The sequence below is a fragment of the Dermacentor silvarum genome, chromosome 1, assembly GCF_013339745.2.
Source record: "Dermacentor silvarum isolate Dsil-2018 chromosome 1, BIME_Dsil_1.4, whole genome shotgun sequence".
In the NCBI taxonomy this organism is placed as follows: domain Eukaryota; kingdom Metazoa; phylum Arthropoda; class Arachnida; order Ixodida; family Ixodidae; genus Dermacentor; species Dermacentor silvarum.
Genome location: NC_051154.1, coordinates 216358156 through 216376719, shown reverse-complemented (window position 1 = coordinate 216376719; position 18564 = coordinate 216358156). Strand labels below are relative to the sequence as shown.

Genomic DNA, 18564 nt, shown 5'->3' with positions numbered 1-18564 from the left:
GTCCAGGGCATTATCTGCTTTGGTATTTTGGCATGTTTATTATCGATATCATGCAGACCACAATGCCCAGCCTTGACTAATGTGTTATATTTACAATTTACGAAGGAAGAAAAAAGTCTTTTCTTCAGCAAGGCAGTTCCAACTCAGCTGCTTCAAGAGCCAAACATTTGTGGCAGCTTTGTCCGATCGCACATGCAAGCACTCGGAGTACTGAATTTGCATTGCTGAAACGTTGTATCTACACTAAGGTTATGAGGCTGTCGTGAAATGTGAAACACTGCCTCCATGACTGCCATAATCTATCAGTGTTGTGTCTGCAGCCAGGCTATGAATACCTTGAGAGGCATGAGAGGCTGGCAGAAAACATCAGCAGAAGACATACACACCTCCGAACACACTAAACCGTAAAATGGTTTATTCTCACTTGCAAATCTCGTGCCATACTCGTACTACAATGCCTCATCTTCCTATATCACCACATAGCTATATAAACTCTTAATTTTTTTTCTGCTCAAATATGCTTTTTTTCCACATAACAACCAAATTACAAAAAAAAAGTGGCACATTGTAGGCGAACGGGGCCAATGGCGCACACTGCTCGCAGCTGTTCGAAGTTACCAAAAATATTATTTGTAGTTCAAATAGTTTGGTTCAATCCTACAAAATCTTAAACATAACAAAAGTGCATTAAGAAATCAGTGCGTGCGAAAACACATGCTAAAATTGTTCCTATGATTAAATTCTTATATGGCTCTTTGAAATATCCCAAACTACACATGTTCCGTGGCGTTGTGCTGCTGAGCACGAGGTTGCGGGTTTGATTCCTAGCCACTGTGGCTGCATTCCAATGAGGGCAGAATGCAATAAAATTATTCCGGAGACCCCACTACATCATCTCCCATAGCCCACGAGCTGCTTTGGGAAGTTACACCTCACAATTTAGTTTAAATATCCAAAATTGATACCACTAAATGTTCATGTGCCTGCATTGTAGTGCTCTCAATTGCATTTCCAAAGGACGAAGCCCATGCCCATTGCAAAACAGTGATCGGGTCCCAGCATAGGCCAAGCAGCCATGTCAGCATCTTTACCATGAAGATGGAAAGCTCCCACGCTCACAAATGATAAGCCAGCATGGAAGGCCAATGAAAACATTCCGGTTTGCATTATGGGGGGGGGGGGGGGGGGGAGCCAACATGCGGGAGTCGTTTGTTGAGAACACACTTGAGAGCCTGCATTTCAGGTGTACAAATTAGTAGCGACGTTAATTTTTTCTTGATCTTGCTGGCTTTCTTCAGAGAGTGGAAAAAAAGTACCACATCAGAGAAAACTTATGTGAATTTTATTGGGTATTTCTTAACACCCTCTAAGAGTTTTGCAGATATGAATTATGATTTAAAACAAACATTTTAAAATTTTGCATAGCTGTACTCAACAAGACAACTAATTTCATTACAAAAAATATTCTGAGTAATTCAAGACAAATGCAAGCAATGAGCCGTTGGTCACATTTGCTTATTATGTACCATTTTTAAAGACTGGTTCAGGTTACATGAAATACCTTGTAATATAATGTGGTGTACTCAAGATTTCAGAAATTAAACGGATTACATAAGCGAAATGTGCATGGACCATATTTATTCTGAGCACAGCCATTGGAAGTGCAAGGCAGAACAGGAGAGGTATAGGAAGAGTCTATTACTTATTCCAAACTAGCTGCTGTTGTCTGTCAATTATAGAATATTCAGACAGGCCACGAGCTGAGTGGGGGTGATATACGCCCCCATCCCCGATATGTTGATCCCAAGTCATGAAAGGGGCACAACTCTTCTAAGTTATCTTACCAGGATGTTGAACTGAAACATTTTTGGGTTCAAGTCGGGTTCATACTTTGTGGTTCGGTTCCGGTTCAGCTCTGGAGCAAGAATTAATGCAATGGTTTGAACCGGTTTCGAGCTTTTTGGAGCTTTCTGAACCAGTTTATCCAGGTTCAAAGAAAAAAAAAATAAAACATTTGTGTGCCTCCAGTCTCCACAACAATGCATGCTATATTTGGAGAGACAAGTTCACTTGGCCATTGTGTAGAACTGCTGCGAAGTTTTTTTGTGGACTAAAAAAAAAAATCACAAAAATGAGGCGCCATACACTGTGGTAAATGGAGTGTCTCCGCCATATCTGCAGAACCTTTAATGTGGTTTCCAAAGCAGGTCTATTCTGTAGGCAGTGCAACGTCACAATGCCCACATGCCTCATAGCATTTAGCCAATAGAGCTAACCACTATGTGCCCCAGCAACACATCTCAGCAGATTTAGAGAAGCCATCACTTTTTCCTTAGACAATCCTCCTCCAATGGCTTCTGCCGAATTTATTAGGAAACAAACTTTCAAAGACAGTTTAACTGCTACAACCAACAAGCAGTTGCTTTATTGGAAGCGCCTCCTCTACTCCTCCATTATGCTGAGGCTCGTGTACCTTCTGCTGAGGCCATGAGTGTGCTGCTGCTGTGAAAAGTCATCACAAGACAAATAAGTATGAAGCAAACAACATTTATTTTCTTTTCATTTGCTGATTACTTGGCTTGATCAATGCACATCCACGACAGACATCTTTGACAGATAAATGATGAGAAACACTGTACAACGGCCAAATAGAGATTGTCATTGTCTTCTCATTGGTAATAGAGCTCCAAGTTCATGCCATCATGGATTTCATCTGACATACACAGTTAAGGAAACATCGCTCTTGGCATTTCGCATTCATAGCACAACATGTGTGCATCCAACCAGCAGTGCTAAATTTCACAAATAATACGCTCCACACATCACTTACCAAGTTTGCATCAGATACAAACATTTCAAAGCAGACTGTGTGCTGTAAACTCAGCAACATATAGGTGTCACCAAATAACACATTGATGTCCAAGGATATCAAGCAGGTTAGGGAACCTGTGCAAACATTGCAACACAACTGCCTAATATAGTAGTAGAGTGTACTAGATTGGGGGAGTGGGTCCAACGCAGGCTCCCCGCTGAGGTTTTTTTTTATTTAAAAGTTGGTGGTGCCACCGTCGCTTTCTTCCGAATGAGCGGCCCCGCGCGCCGGCCGGACGCTTGTCGCGTCAGAGACCCTACCGCAGCTGCAAAGAACTTTGACAGGTGGATACTCGGTGGCGGCAACAGTGGTATTATTCCCCACCGATATGTTGTAAATAAAACGAAAAAAGAGCGGCGGAAAGAATGCAAACGATGCAACAATGACGGTGCGTCGCACAGACGACAGCTACTCTGCCCGTGAGCTCGCCTCAGCCAATGAGCGCTGCTGAAACAGCCGGAGCCAACGTTTATTGGCCGGAGATTCAGAATAAGGCGACAGCAGTGCCGCCACAATTTCAACGTTTTTTGCTTCACCCTCGGTGCTTGCCAAGGCGTCCGCTGGACCCACTCCCCCATTCTAGTACTCTAATAGTAGTACATGACTATACAACCAACCTGAGTGAAGTTGGCAACATTAGGACCTAAATGCTTATAGAGAAGTTACAGGCATGAAAATGCAAAAATTAAAATGAACATAAAATGCTGCACTGGTAGCTAACTTAAGATAGATCAAGAAAGATATTGTTAAGGATGAGATGGGTTTATTTACAAGATGATCGAGGGGACATAGAGACGAGACCGCAGATAGTCAGACATTTTCTACAGCGTGCTCAGTTTTATTCTTCTCCTCTTCGGCTCCACCGCGCAGCGTAATATCTTTTTGTAAAGCAGGGAGTCACACAGCATGGTCTGACCCGACGTGTGGGCAGCCTCCAATAGGGCATCGGTGTAGGATTGAGACGTTCACATTTAAAGGTACTGGTGTTAGGAAACTCTGGTAATGCTGGTAAGATAGTCGTCAAAGTCGTCATTAGCATTGGAATGTGGTGACAGGAGATGAGACAAACAGCCGGTATCAGTATGACACCAACCGCTTTTGTAGGCAACAGAAGAGTTGTATTCTTCAAGGCATAACGTAACGTGCCAGCCATCCAGAAGGATCCCGCAGTCCAACAAGCCAGCAAAGGGAATGATGATCCGTCACTATCTTGAAATGGCGACTGCACAGATATGGCTGAAACTTCTGGATGGCGAACACTACTGCCAGGCATTCTAATTCGGTGACAGTGTAATTTAGCTCCACTCTCGTCGGTGTCCAACTTGCGTACGGAATGACGTGCTGGAGCCCATAGTGAAGTTGAACAAAGACAGCACCAATACCCACCCTACTAGCATCAGTGTGTAGCTCAGTCATGACCTCGGGATTGAAATGGCACAAGACTGGCCCAGAAGTGAGTAAATGACGGAGCGCGTACTTGCGCTCTGTAGTCCATATCTATGAATTGTCTTTGTGAAGGAGGCATGTGATCGTGCGTCTCGGAGCTCGACAGCGCTTCTTCTGGCTCCGAGACACGCGATGGCGAAAGGACTTTCCAGTGCCATTCTTCTTCCTTACAGTCGTTTTAATTGTCAAGTAGGAAGTACTTCTGTGTCCCGTGATGTCCTTTTACTGGTTCACACTGCAGCATTTGTTCCAGCGACTTCCATGCACTGCCCTCAATTTTATCACGTTCGCTGATTCCACCCGACGTCGACAGCATTTCGCCCCCGACGCCCACCTTTGCACATCACCGACTTTATTTCAGAGCAGCAAAAGAACACATGGATAGCCGCTCTTCTGAACCTTCTAAAGAATCCTGTTGGACTACCAGCGTCTCGGGTGCTCCGCCGTCAAGCACTACATTTTACAGTTAGAGATGGACTTCTATACTGCTAAAATTACCTTTGCGATGGCCGCAAGTGGCTTCTCGTGCTCCCGCGCTAACTCCATAGCGATACCCGCGCTTCATTTCACATCGACCCACAGTGTGGCCATGGGGACGTGTTCAAGTCGTACACGCGACTTCGACTTTACCGGCGAGGCATGTATAATTACGTCAGCAAATTCGTCTACTTGTGCCCTGGTTGTCAACGTCACAAATTGGCTCCTCATGCAGCTGCTCCGTTGCAGCCACTTCCATGCCAGTCCGTCCCTTTGACTGTGTCGGTATAGATTTATATGGTCCACTCCCAAGTACGGCTGCAGGCAACCGCTGGATCATAGTCGCAGTCGATCACCTGACGGGAGATGCGGAAACCACTGCCCTCCCAGCAGCCACGGCACACAACCTTGCTTCCTCCATCCTCCATCACCTCGTTCTACGCCACGGCATTCCTTGTGAACTCTAGCAAAAAAATTGTGGGGTTTTACATGCCAAAACCACGATCTGATTATGAGGCACAACGTGAACTTCTGAGTGACCGAGGGTGCGTGTTTGTTTCTGAAGTAGTGATGTCTCTCCTTCATCAATGCAACATTATAAATCACAACCACCACCGCCTATCACTCCCAGACCAATGGTCTGACGGAACGGTTCAACTGTACTCTTGGCGATATGCTGTCCATGTATGTCGCCTCGGATCATTCCAACTGGGGCCTTGTTCTGCCTTTCGTAACATACGACTACAACACCACCAAACAAGCCCACAACCGGATTCTCTCCATTTTTCCTTCTGTACGGCCATGAAACTTTCTGTACCATCAACACAATTTTTCTATATCATCCAGATGCTTCAGAGTGTCGGCAGCTCCCCTGCTCGCTCACTACCGCAGACCAATCCCACCAAAAGCTTGGACGTGACGGCCGACCTGCTTTTACCTTCCCGAATGAATCCCTTGTATGGCCCTTGGTCCCACCTACGAGTCTCTTGGCCTCTCCAAACTACTGCCGAAGTTTGATGGTCTTTATTGCGTCATAGCCCAAACTTCGCCCGTCAACTACATCATCAAGCCTCTGACGCCCCCAAGTGACCACCGTCGTGGGGGACGTGAAATTGTTCATGTAGACAGGATCAAGCCTTATTTATTATGAGCCCATCATTTCGGCATCACCGTAGGTCGCCAGTATGGCTTCTTTTTCAGCCAGGGAGTGATTGTAAGGAAGAAGAATTGCACTGGAAAGTCCCGTTGCCATTGCGTGTCTCGGAGCCAGAAGAGTGGCACGCTAGAAAGCGCTGTCGCCATCACGTGTCGCGCAGCCAGTTCGCCGATCTAGCTGAGCTATCGTTGCTGCCGCTGTGTTTCTGGCTGCTGCTTGACGAGTCCAATAAACCTCATCACACAACAATTAAAATGCTAGACAAATACTTTTAATTAGATAGTTCAATGTCGGGAACTAAGAAATTATTGGCGGTTTCTCAACAACTCTCTAAACAACATACACTTGGTGTTATTCATGTAGACTGTTTGTTTCATGAGTACGCTTGCAAGTAGGGGTGTGCGAAATTTCAAAATTTTCGAATAACAAATCGAATAGTGCGCCATTCCATTTGGTCTTCGAATCGAATAGTCACTATTTGTAAATGTGAATATTTTTCTAATACTTTTCGAATATTTCAAAATGTCAACTGTGGCCAATTAAACATACAATTGGAACAAAAGTATGGTAAATTTTCAGCCTCGTGGGTATTGTACAAGCATAAAACATGAGAACTTGTGTAGTGAACCAGGTTACGTCGCTTAGGTAGCCATACTTTACAGGCTATACAATGATCACTCACTCTCTCTGAAGACCCCTGTGCATGCAAAGAAACTATTTTTTTGCTCCTAATGCTCAATTTTGTGCTTTCAATAAACATTTCATAATGTACTATGTAATGACAGAAACTTGGCAACTTCAAGAATACTAGGATGTGAACATTGTTTTATATTATGACAGTGTTCATCAGCGCTTTTTTACCTTCTCTTTTCCCTGTAACAATATTAATTGTGATAACGGCTATTCATTATTTGAAAACTATTCAATATTCGATTCGTTTCTTGCATTATTCGATTTGGCCTCAAAAATCACTATTCACACACCCCTACTTGCAAGTCCAAAAGACAAAGATGTTACTGGAGCACACAGTGGCTAGCCTGTCACTTCAAAGTGAAAAAAACACACACACACCCACACAGTTGATCGCATATGCTAATAAAAGTTATTGACAAAATATATGATTGTTACAGTACTTATGAGAATGCACCATCTCCACTCCTTATTAACCCGCCCACCTAATTTTTTCCCACACGCCTGTTGCACCCTGTAGTGCACCTGTATAGCCCGCTGACTGACACTATACTCCCTTTCATAGATAGCAGGCAACGCTGAGGAAGCTACGCAAGTAGTGCGGCCATAGAGGTTTCATTTTGCACACTTTGAAGTGCAATTGTTCTTGATCTGCAACATTTCCTACGAAATAACTAAGTCATATATTGTAACTACTACTTGTGGACGAAGGTTTACGTCAAATCACACAATACCTGTGCATATTTCTGCTTCTAATAGGCGACATACTATGTTTTGGTCGCGGTGCAAGTGATGCGCTGTGGCTGCTGTACAAAGAAGTGTGTTACTCTGCTCACTGTCAGGACCAAAAACTTTGTGCATGGGCAAGGCGACATGACATGAATGACAGTGGAGTTATAAAAACAGACTGAAGGGATTGGTTGTGGTAGTATATCTTATGGAACAGACTCAGACGTGATACTCGTGGCGCTTCGAAAGAAACGGGAGGTTAAGGGGGAATTTCATGTGCGTCACACTCGCCCTATTGTTGCAATTGCGATGAATGGAACTCAGCAATTTTTTTCCATCTTCAAGCTGGTTGACAAGCGGTTAGTCTGAGCCTATGATTCCATTGTTGTATATCAACATTTGGACGAGCGAGCGAAGACGAGGAGAGCGAAGTGGCGCACCCAAGGACTCTGAGCTCATGACCACGCAGCCCGCCTTGCAACGTTCTAAGATGCAATAAAAGGCACTTTACAATACTGGCGACGAGGGAACGCGACCCCGCGAAGCAAGTTTTCCTGGAAGGCGATGCCTGAAGGCAAGATACTAGAATTTGTGCCCAGCACCGACTGGTCATCGTGGGTAGAGCGCCTGGAGTTCTACTATGAAGCCAACGACATCGTCGAATCTTCCAAGAAGCGAGCGGTTCTGCTCACGCTGTGCGGTGAGCAAACCTACGAGACGCTTAGGGCCCTGGTTGCACCACGGAAGCCTTCTGAGGTGGACTTGGTGGACATCATCAAGTTACTGAGCCAGCACTTCGACCCCCGGCCATCTGAGTTACTTGGACAATATCGCTTCCAGAAACGAGACCAGCTCGCTAATGAATCGGTCAAAGACTATGTGACAGCTCTGCGAACTTTGGCAAAGGACTGCAACTTTGGCAACGCAGACTCCACGACGGTGGGCCCTGATACGTCGGGTGGAAAAGCGGAACTGCAGTCTCAACCAGGGAGTACAAGGCTTCCTTTGGAAATTATGCTACGAGACAGATTGGTATGTGGGATCCACGATTCTCATCTTCAACGACGGTTGCTAGCTGAAGATAAGCTAACGTTTAAGAAAGCGTACGAGCTTGTTTTGACTGCTGAATCAGCAAGAGATCAGCAGAGACAGATTCAAAGCACTCAGCAACAGGCCGAAAATTTTGACATACATCGTCAGAATGTTCGCGAGAGCTCTACAAGCAAGGCGCATCAGTGCATCCGATGCTTAGCAGATCATAAGGCCGACAAGTGCTTCTTCAAGAATGCTACGTGTAATTTCTGCCGCAAAAAGGGTCACATCGCGGACGCTTGCCTGTCGAAAAAGGCTAAACCACAGAAGTACCAAGGAAGTCATCGTTTAGAAGATGACGAAGTTTTAGAGGAACAGGAAGGCGGCCTCCTTACTGTTTTTCACACAGGACTAGAGATCACAACCACAGCTAGGTTCGTCGTGACAGTACGACTGTTTGGTCGGCCACTCAAGATGGAAGTAGACTCGGGAGCAGCGTTTTCTATAATAAGTGGAGCGACTTTCGCTCACCTCTGGCCTGACGATGCCCCGGTGTTAAGAGAACGCAAGCTCGCTTTACGGACATGGTCGGGAGAATGTTTGGACATCCTAGGCTCCGTGCTTATCAATGCATCTTTCAACAACAACAAAGCACAGCTACCCTTGCTCGTGGCTGGAGGAGTTGGAGCCAGCTTGTTAGGAAGAAATTGGTTCGAAAAACTGGGCATTACGCTGCATGGACTCAACAATCTCGCAGAAACAACAATCGACGCAACATTAGCCAAGTTCTCTGGGGTGTTCGATGAAGCTCTCACTGGACATTCAGGGCCACCTGCATGCATTGAACTTGCTGAAGACGTGACACCGAAGTTTTTGAAGTGCCGGCAAGTGCCATTTGCATTGCAAGATGCCGTATGTCGAGAACTCGACAAACTCCAGGCTCAAGGCAAAATTGAGCCAATCTCCGCGTGTGATTGGGCGATGCCAGTGGTCATCGTGAGGTAGAAGAATGGATCCTTACGATTGTGCGGGGATTACAGGAGCACAGTAAACACAAGCATCAAGCCAACGGCATATCCTTTGCCAACGGCAGCTGAGCTGCTTGCAACTCTACGAGGAGGACAGATCTTTTGAAAGATTGACTTGACACAGGCTTATCAACAGCTGCACGTCGACAAGGCCACTTCGGAGATGCTGACTATCAACACAATTAAAGGCGTGTACGCAGTGAGGCGACTGCCATTCGGCGTTTTGGCCTCACCATCTATATTCCAACGTTTCATGGATACTCTGCTCGCTAGACTACCCGGTGTTAGCGCTTATTTCGACGATATCCTCATCATGGGAGTGTCGAATGAAGAGCATCTAGATTGACTGGAAGCAGTTTTACAGCGTTTGCAACAGGCAGGTCTCAAAGCGAACAAGGAAAAATGCATATTTGCGGTACGCGAAGTGCATTTCCTGGGCTACAATGTGAGCGCTAACGGAGTTGAGCCGACGTCTGAAAAGGTTGAGGCAATAACGAGTGTGCCTGAACCAACAAACAAATCCGAGCTACAGTCATTCTTAGGAATGATAAGTTTTTACAGCCGGTTCCTCCGAGACAAAGCGTCCATCGCCGAACCTCTTCATCGTCTATTGGATAAAGAAGCTAAGTGGAAGTGGGAAGCCCCGCACAAAGCCGCTTTCAACAAACTTAAGGATGCACTACGTGAGTGTACGGTTCTTGCGCATTACGACGACTCTCGCCCACTGATGCTCAGCTGTGATGCTTCGCCTTATGAGTTAGGAGCAGTTCTTGCGCAGTTGGACGGAAACCTGCCAATAGCGTTTGCGTCAAGAACACTCGGCAAATGTGAGAGAAACTACTCCCAACTCGACAGAGAAGGGCTTGCAATAGTGTTTGCAGTCACGCATTTTCATCAGTACATTGCCGGTCAGCATGTACTCATAGTGACTGACCATAAGCCGCTTCTTGGAATAATGTGCCCTAGGAAGCAAATTCAGCAAGTGTTATCACCCCGGATGCTTCGTTGGTGCATAATTTTGAGCGCCTATGACTACGAGTTGCTGTACCGAGAAGGAAAAAAAACATCAGAATGCGGATGCGCTCAGTCGACTTCCTCTGGCTTCCGATGTCGATGAGCTAGCGGCACCAGGTGACGTGTTGATGATTGAAGGTTTGCGCAAACCTCCATTGAGTGCCGAGGAGATAGCAAGGCTGACAGTAGAACACTCCACGCTTTCTCAAGTTTACAAGGGGTTGCAAACAGGATCAACAGCGTCATGGCAAGGTATACACTTCCAACCCTACAAGAGTCGGGTACAAGAGCTCTCTACGCACCGTGGTTGCGTATTATGGGGCACATGGGTTGTGATTCCTACAGAGGCTAGGGGAGAGTGTTTGACTCTCCTTCACTCTAACCACTCAGGAATGACTACAATGAAACGCTTCGCTCGCAGTCACCTGTGGTGGCCTGGATTGGACACTGACATCGAGACCAAGGTGCAATCGTGTGAGACATGTCAGATGCACAGCCATCTTCCTCCAGAAGCTGTAATGCTGGAATGGCCCCGTCCAAGTGAACCATGGGAGATCGTTCATGTTCATTTTGCAGGGCCGGTGAACAATCGGAGCTTTTTAATCGTAGTGGATGCCTTCTCCAAGTGGCTAGAAGTAAGACAAGTGCCGTCACAGTCTACTGCCGCAGCCACGGATGTGCTACGATCGCTTTTCGCGACTTTTGGCATACTGCAAGTGATAGTTTCTGATAATGGCACAGCATTCCTTTCGTCGCAAATGCAACACTTCTTCAAATTGAACATGATCAAACATGTAACATCAGCTCCATACCACCCGGCCACAAATGGACAAGCAGAGCGCATGGTTGCAGAAACTGACGGATGGAAGCCTCTCCTGCCGACTGTCACGCTTTTTATTTAAGCAGCATATGACACCGCACACCACAACGCAGAAGACGCCTGCAGAATTAATGTTTGGCAGGCAGCTTCCGTCTCATCTGGATGTGCTACACCCCCGGAAGCACACCGAAAGGGGAACGGTGGACGATATGAGAAAAGGTTACGTGAAAGGTGACAAGGTGTGGATAAAGAAAATTCCTGAACAATAACCCCGCCTGGCTACCCGCTGTAGTGGTGGAAGAATGCGGCAAGAGGTCCTTTGCAACGATGACTCAGGATGGCAGGCGGTACAGGCGTCACGTAGATCATGTGAAAAGAAGATATACGTTGATTGAAAACACAGTTCAAGAATCACCCTATCATTCTTGTCCAGGAAATGACTCACCCGAAGACAATCGTTTCACTACAACAAGACCATTCCTCAGTTCAGGGGCCGAGTGTCCGACAGAAGATGCACCCACGGCTTCCGACTCGTCTCCTAATGCGTACCCGGATTTGCCCACTGAAGCAGGGACGCCCGAAAGAACGCAGCGATCCAAACAGTCGCAAGCCATTCCCGATTGTATACCACGCAGTCGCTATGGTCATGTTCTGAAGGCGCCAGAGCGACTAGGCATTTCAACATGTCAACATAAAATTGACCAAGATATGTTGGGGTTCACTAGAGGGGGGAAGTGTATATCAGCATTTGGACGAGCGAGCGAAGTGGCGCACCCAAGGACGCTGAGCTCGTGACCACGCAGCCCGCTTTGCAACGTTCTAAGATGCAATAAAAGGCACTTTACAATATCCATAATCCGAGTGGAACTGTGATTCAGTGAACCTGAGTGACCTTGAGCGAGTGCGAGTCCGTGAGTTTGAGTGAGCTTGCCTCGGTCCGATTCTCGCGAGTCTCAGTCCGAGTGAGTCTGTCAGGGTCTGGCTTTGGTGAATCCAAAGTTCAAGCGGGCCTGGCTAGGTCTCATTTTGATAAGTGCAAGTGAGCCCTAAGCTAAATACAGTAGAACCTCATTCCTACCTACCTGTTTGTGACGTTTCCCAGCTCTTGCACACTGGAGCACCAGCCCTGTTTAGTTTCATAGGATCATGTGTGTTAATTTCCTCTTTGTTATTAAGAAAAATGTCTAGGCGATTAATGGCACCACCAGCTGGTGGTAATGCAACAAGTTCTTTTCTTTTGTTGTGTTAGACACTACCAGTTTGCAGTTGACTTACAATAATTCAAACTTGATAAATAAAAATTCCAGTAAATTCAAACAAGTTTAAAACTTTTGTTGATCTGCTATGATTTTAATGTACTTCGAAGATGCTTAATTCAAGCTATGCTTTTCTGTAATTAGTAAATTCAAGCTTATTGGCCTCCCAGGACAGCACAATGCATCTAAAAATGCCGAAGACACAACAATCATAATGAGTAATGAAAATGTGTCTACGTATGTTTGACATTCAAGCTACTGCGAACATTTACAGGCACAAGCAAGAGAGGGTCCAACCAACACACTTGCACATTTGTGGCTCCGATATCCCAGCAAGGCATGCACAGGGTCTCTGTTCTCTTTTTCAAAGCATCCATTAGCTTTACGTCTATGCTGCATTACCTTTAAGGTTGTACAGAGGGTTGCACAAAATTGCTTTGCGAACATTTTTTACACAGCATTCATTCACCTCTGCATAATTCAGACAAATATCTGTGGCCCCATCAAACAACCCATTCATTAACATGGGCCAACTGTGTTAAGGCAAGACTCCAAAATGACTAGGTGCCTTCTGAGTAGACTTCACTTCAAATGAACAATTTTATTCCTGTATCTGCAATATTTTCTTAAGTTTGAGGTATGGAGTCCACGTTCATGAACACAAGAAAATCACTAAAAAATTGAACATTTTTGCAGCCTTATGCTGCAGTGTGTTTCTTAAAGGAGTCCTGAACCAACCCTTGGGGTTGGTGAAAAAACACAATCCGCGGATAGCATACACTGCTGTGAACGTCTCAGCCAAGTTTTGCCATCGGGTGCGGCACGTGGAGCTCGCAAGCGGAGCATGAAGTCACATTTTCCCCAAAGTTTAATAAACAGGCTGAAGTTAGCGAAAATCTGTTTTTGAATTTCGATAATTACGTAGTTCCGTAAGAAGCCAAATATCGTCTACTAATGCTCAGCCGTGGCCACCCACATAGGAATTAAACATTGGTCAACCTGCTTATCGGTGTCGTAGCCGTTGGGTCCTGCCAATTTTGACTACTGTACTTTCCGGTGTATAAGACACGTTTTTTTTCTGAATTATTTGTCGGTGCATCTTATATACAGCCAAAATCAGGATAGGATGCGATAGCCACGTCCCTCTCTATTGAGTGGGCATCAAATGACGCTCCACCGCTAGTCGCCTTCTGCCATGCACAGCAGTTTTGTTTGCTTTTTTTTCTTTATTCACACTGTTATTTTATTGTTTTAATTCTTGTTACCACACACTAGCTACCTCCCGTTCTAAAGGGTGAAGCCACATCAACATCAACAACTTCATTGCACTCGTTGCCGCTGTTGCTGCGCACATCACGTGTGTCGTCGCAGCCTCACTAACCACGACGCCGCATGCGAAGCAAAGTCGCCGAAGTTACAACGCAAGATTCAAGCTGCGTGCAGTTGAACTTGCAGTGGTGCATGGAAACCGAGCAGCAGGGAGGGAATTCGAAGTCAGTGAGAAAATGATCATGGACTGGTGCAAAGCCTCCAGTGTGCTCCGGACAATGAAGTCAACAAAGAAATCAAACTGCGGCAAGAAGGCACGTTGGCTGGATCTCGAGACTCGTCTGCGAACGTGGGCACTGCAACAATGAGCTGAAGGCAGAGGGTTGTCAACAGTGCAGCTGTGTCTGAATGCGAAGACCCTGGCAACAGAGCCCAATGCTGCTGGCTTCGAGGGTGGTCCATCGTGGTGTTTCCACTTTATGCGACGGAATAAGCTGGTCTGAGAGCGCGGATTTCAATGTGCCAGAAGCTGCCTGACAACTTTCAGGCACAGCTTAACAACTTCTGCTCATTCTTCAGGGAGGAAATTGAGAAGAATGTCAGTGTGAGCCACATCATCAACATGGATGAAGTCCGCTGACTTTCGATATTTCGCTTGGGAGAAGCGTCACCGAGAAAGGCAAAAAAACTGTTACGGTGAGGACAACAGGCCATGAAAAGTCGCACTTCACCGTTGTTCCTCGCCTGTTGTGCGGATGGCACAAAGCTGCCTCCCATGCTGATTTTTAAACGAAAAACGTTGCCAAAGGACTTTTTTACTCCCACTGTGGTGGTTCAGGCGAACACAAAGGGATGGATGGATGAAGAAATGATGGATGTGTGGCTTGACCGTTGTTTTTCACATCGATCAGATGGATTCTTTAACGTGAAGCCAGGAATGCTGGTGATGGACAGTATGCAGGCGCATATCACCGATATCATCAAGAAAAAAAAAAAGATAGGTTCAAAGAACTGCATCCCAGTCATCATACTTGGCGGCATGACGAAGATGCTTCAGCCACTCGACATTACTCTGAACCGCAGTTTTAAAGTGGTTCTGCAACGTTTGTGGGAGACCTGGATGTCAGAGGGGAGCATAGCTTCACAAAAACAGGGCGCATGCGACACACGGAGCATGGAGAAGTGGCCAAATGGGTTAGTGAGTCATCGAACTCAATTTCTGAGAAAACGATTGCGGCATGGTTTCACAAGGCTGGGTTGATCCCGTTCGCGGCTGATGGTGATGTTGGCGAGTTGGATACTAGCGAGTCGGAAGACAGTGATGTGCCAACGGAACTCCAACCTGAAGTAGCTGCATTGTTTGTCAGCGGCTTGGAGGAGGATGACTTCGATGGCTTTGACTAAATGCTGTCATGTAAGCCATCATTAGCATTGTTCATGCTATCAGAATAAAATACTTATGAAAAGTATTGTCTAGACACTGAAAGGCGCTTACACATGTGTCAGCACTGCCTACCGCAGTATACGTGCAGAGGCGGCGATCGCTGCAAGCACATATTTTCGTCACACTTCCTCACAACCTGATCCTCAACGGGTTTTTTAATCGCTTACCGAACGAACAGGTGCGTCTTATGCACCGGTGTGACTTATATCCGTTTTTTTGTTCGGGAAAAACGGCCGTTTTGAGGGGGGTACAACTTATACAAAGGTGCGACTTACAGCCCGGAAAATATGGTAGCTTTGAACGCTCGACTAGCCTCGAACCTCGCGAAACTTAAGGTCAGACCACACGTATGCTTGCCAGCATGCGCTCACTCCTGGCCACTGCTGGTTAGACGCCTTGGCAGACTTACTGATATCGCTTCAAAATGCGCAAGTTGGATACGGCTACTATCCGTTGGTAAAGATGGTGAAGGACCGCAAAGGGCATGTTTGATTGCCATTAACTCCGCTCTGCTGAACGCATTGAAGGACTTTTTGCGGCAAAGTATTTCTGAAATAGCCTATTTAACTTCAAATGCATTTCTCTACTTCGAAAAAGAATGGTTCAGGGCCCCTTTAAAGGGTCCTTGAAATAATTTTGCCGTGCCATTGATTGCTTTCTCACAAGAATTTTATATTGGCACACTATATATTAAAGCTACAAGTGGTTAAAAATTGCCTTCCTCTGAACTACGGTGTAAAGGATGTTGATAAACGCGGGAGGCCCTCAAACGTAATTTCGCCCCAGAAACGTGGAAGGTCGCCGTTTCGGGCCTCGCAGAATGCAAAGCCAGCGGGGGGCTTTGTTAGTGGGTCAGGAGGCGCTCTTCGACCGCAGAGAACCCGCGTCCCCAGCCCAGTGCACCGTAAAATGGTGCACACGCGATCTGAAGACGCGGGGGATGGGGTGGCGTTGGGAGCTGTTTGGCCCCCGAGGCCCAAACGGAAGCGCGAACGGGTGCTCTCTCGCGCGCTGCCTAAGCCGGACCACCTGCAAGACGTCATTAGGGTGTCAATGGGCATGCCTCGGGTGTAAGGAAGCCACTTCCGGTGGGGTCGTGTAACCCGACGCACGGCTCGTGAGCGACGGGCTGGCATCAGAGGTGCGGTCCGTTTTTGAGATGACTGTTTTATGATTCCGCCGGAGATGGACCGCGCGCGGGACGGCATTGTGCATCCATGGGCGCGCTTCGGCGCGGTGCCCTTTACGGCATGCCGTGGGTAACTCCCAATTAAGGAACAAGAACGGAGCGCTTCTTTCACCGACAGTGTTCTGGGGGAAGCGCCGAGATGTTTTAACATGCCGCAGAGTGGGAGTGTTTGTGCCTTGTTTGTTTATTTCTTGTTTGTTGTTTTCTTTCTCTCCCTCTCTCTCTGAATGTTCCGAAAAACACAGGGAGAGAGTGAGAAAAGTGGTGACAAGTGAATGACAGCCCAGTTGACCCAATCAGGTCACTGTGGTGTCGTGATTTGCCGTGAGGGGATTTGGGAGGAGCAACCGAAGGGGTAAAACCGGGCTCCCGACCCCTCATGAGGGTTCCGGACGCAGGAAAGGTGCTCTGCACTATCGGCTCTGCCGAGTTAAGGCGCCGGTTCCAGTGTAAACTAAGGGTCTGGACGTATGAGCGGTGTTATGCACTATCGGCTATGTCGAGTGTTACGTCAGACTCCCTGTAAATAGCCGTCAATGTATATATTTGTACATAAAGTCTTATCTCCAAGTGAAAACGTCTATGGCGTCCCATCTCTGATGGAAGAGGAGAATCGACTACGGCGGCTGCAGAAGAGAAGTTTCTCATCCAAGTAAGCTGGTCACGCCAGCTTGGAGCACTCTGTGCTAAAAACAAATGAACGAGGGGAGAAGGAAACTTTAGTTACGGCATTCCTCCTCAACTTTTATTCCACGTGGCTATGTCCAACCTGCTTGAGCACAACACCACACAGAAACACTATACTCTGTTTCATACGTAGCAGGCAATGGTGCGGAAGCTACGCAAGTAGTGTGGTCATAGAAGTCACATCCACACATTCCGCAGTGCAGTTGTTTATCCTCTGCGAAACTTTCTACGTAATATGTGTACATCATATATTGCAACTAGGGCTTGCGGACTCATGTTTATGTGAAATGACGTATTATTTGTGTACCTTGGTGCTGCCAGTATGCGACATACTTTGTTTTGGTCGCGAGCGCAAGTAATGCACTGTGGCTGCTGGTCACAGAAACATGTCGCTCCAATCGTTTGGTGTTAGACAGGATCAGATCTCCGATGCCTTCTATGCAATAAATCATCATATTTTGCGACAAAAAAGTACAAGACCTAATTTTCCATCGAATTGCATTATGTGTACCTATATTTTACTTTCATATGTGACAAAAAATTTTTGGGTCATCAATACAAGTAGCAAGAGAAGTCTCTCTAGCTTTCACAGCAGTGCCTACTATGTATAAAACAGAGTATAGTGTCACCTACTTCGGGATGATTTGAAGCTAGTGTGTTTCCTCGTCTCTTTATGACGTAATTTTTCTTGTTACTGTGATGATGGTGGCCTCAAAATGATGTTAATGTGCAGTGCTTATTTCTACAGCATGCATTCACTTCAGTTTACTCCCTGTACACACCTGCAATGAAAGAAGATGACCGCAATAGAGCACTGCTACCATTCATGTTTCTGCAGCCAGAAGACATCAGTGCACCTATATTATGCGAGATAGTACCTTTGCGTCTCACCGGCTGCCGTCACCACTGTACTATTAACCTTTATCGCATTCTTTCTCGCCCCACGCCTTCCTCTGTACAGCCTCCTAGCTTGGATTCAGGGTATTCTATTATATGCTTGTGTATGATATGCTCCAGTAGTTTACCAGAACTGGAGGTAAGCGATATTGGGCTATAGTTTAAAAAATGTGTTTGTTCAGCAGATATGTAGAGGGGCAGGGCTTTGGCTAGCTTACAGGACTGGGGGGAAAACGTCTGAAGTCAGAGATTTACTGAAAATACTAGCTATTTTTTTGCTGTCTCAGCACTTTTCTGATTATTTTTGTTGTGCAGTACTACAAAGGAAGGTAAAAAGAGTAAATGAGAGGCTTAGCACCGAAGCTTCCAGCGAACATTCACTTGCACAGGCCATTGGTGCCTCCTACAGTAGACTATACATCACTGAAAAATTTGGCTAACGTTTAGAGGTAGAAAAGCAATAAGTACCTGTTCAGACTTGAAAACAAAGCAAAGCTGCAAAAGCACACAAGACTCACTACTTAATACACTGCAATCCTTTTTTGGTTGCCGTGCATT

The 18564-nt window shown here is 46.2% G+C and overlaps 1 long non-coding RNA gene across 1 annotated transcript; it reads right to left on the bottom strand.

The window, feature by feature from the left end:
- Nucleotides 1-12113: 12113 nt before the first annotated feature.
- Nucleotides 12114-18543, bottom strand: LOC125942069 (uncharacterized). Its single transcript, XR_007464767.1, has 2 exons — nucleotides 17141-18543; nucleotides 12114-15956 (listed from the first exon to the last, which is right to left on the bottom strand). It is a non-coding gene; the product is annotated as an uncharacterized LOC125942069 (long non-coding RNA).
- Between the last annotated feature and the right edge of the window lie 21 nt (nucleotides 18544-18564).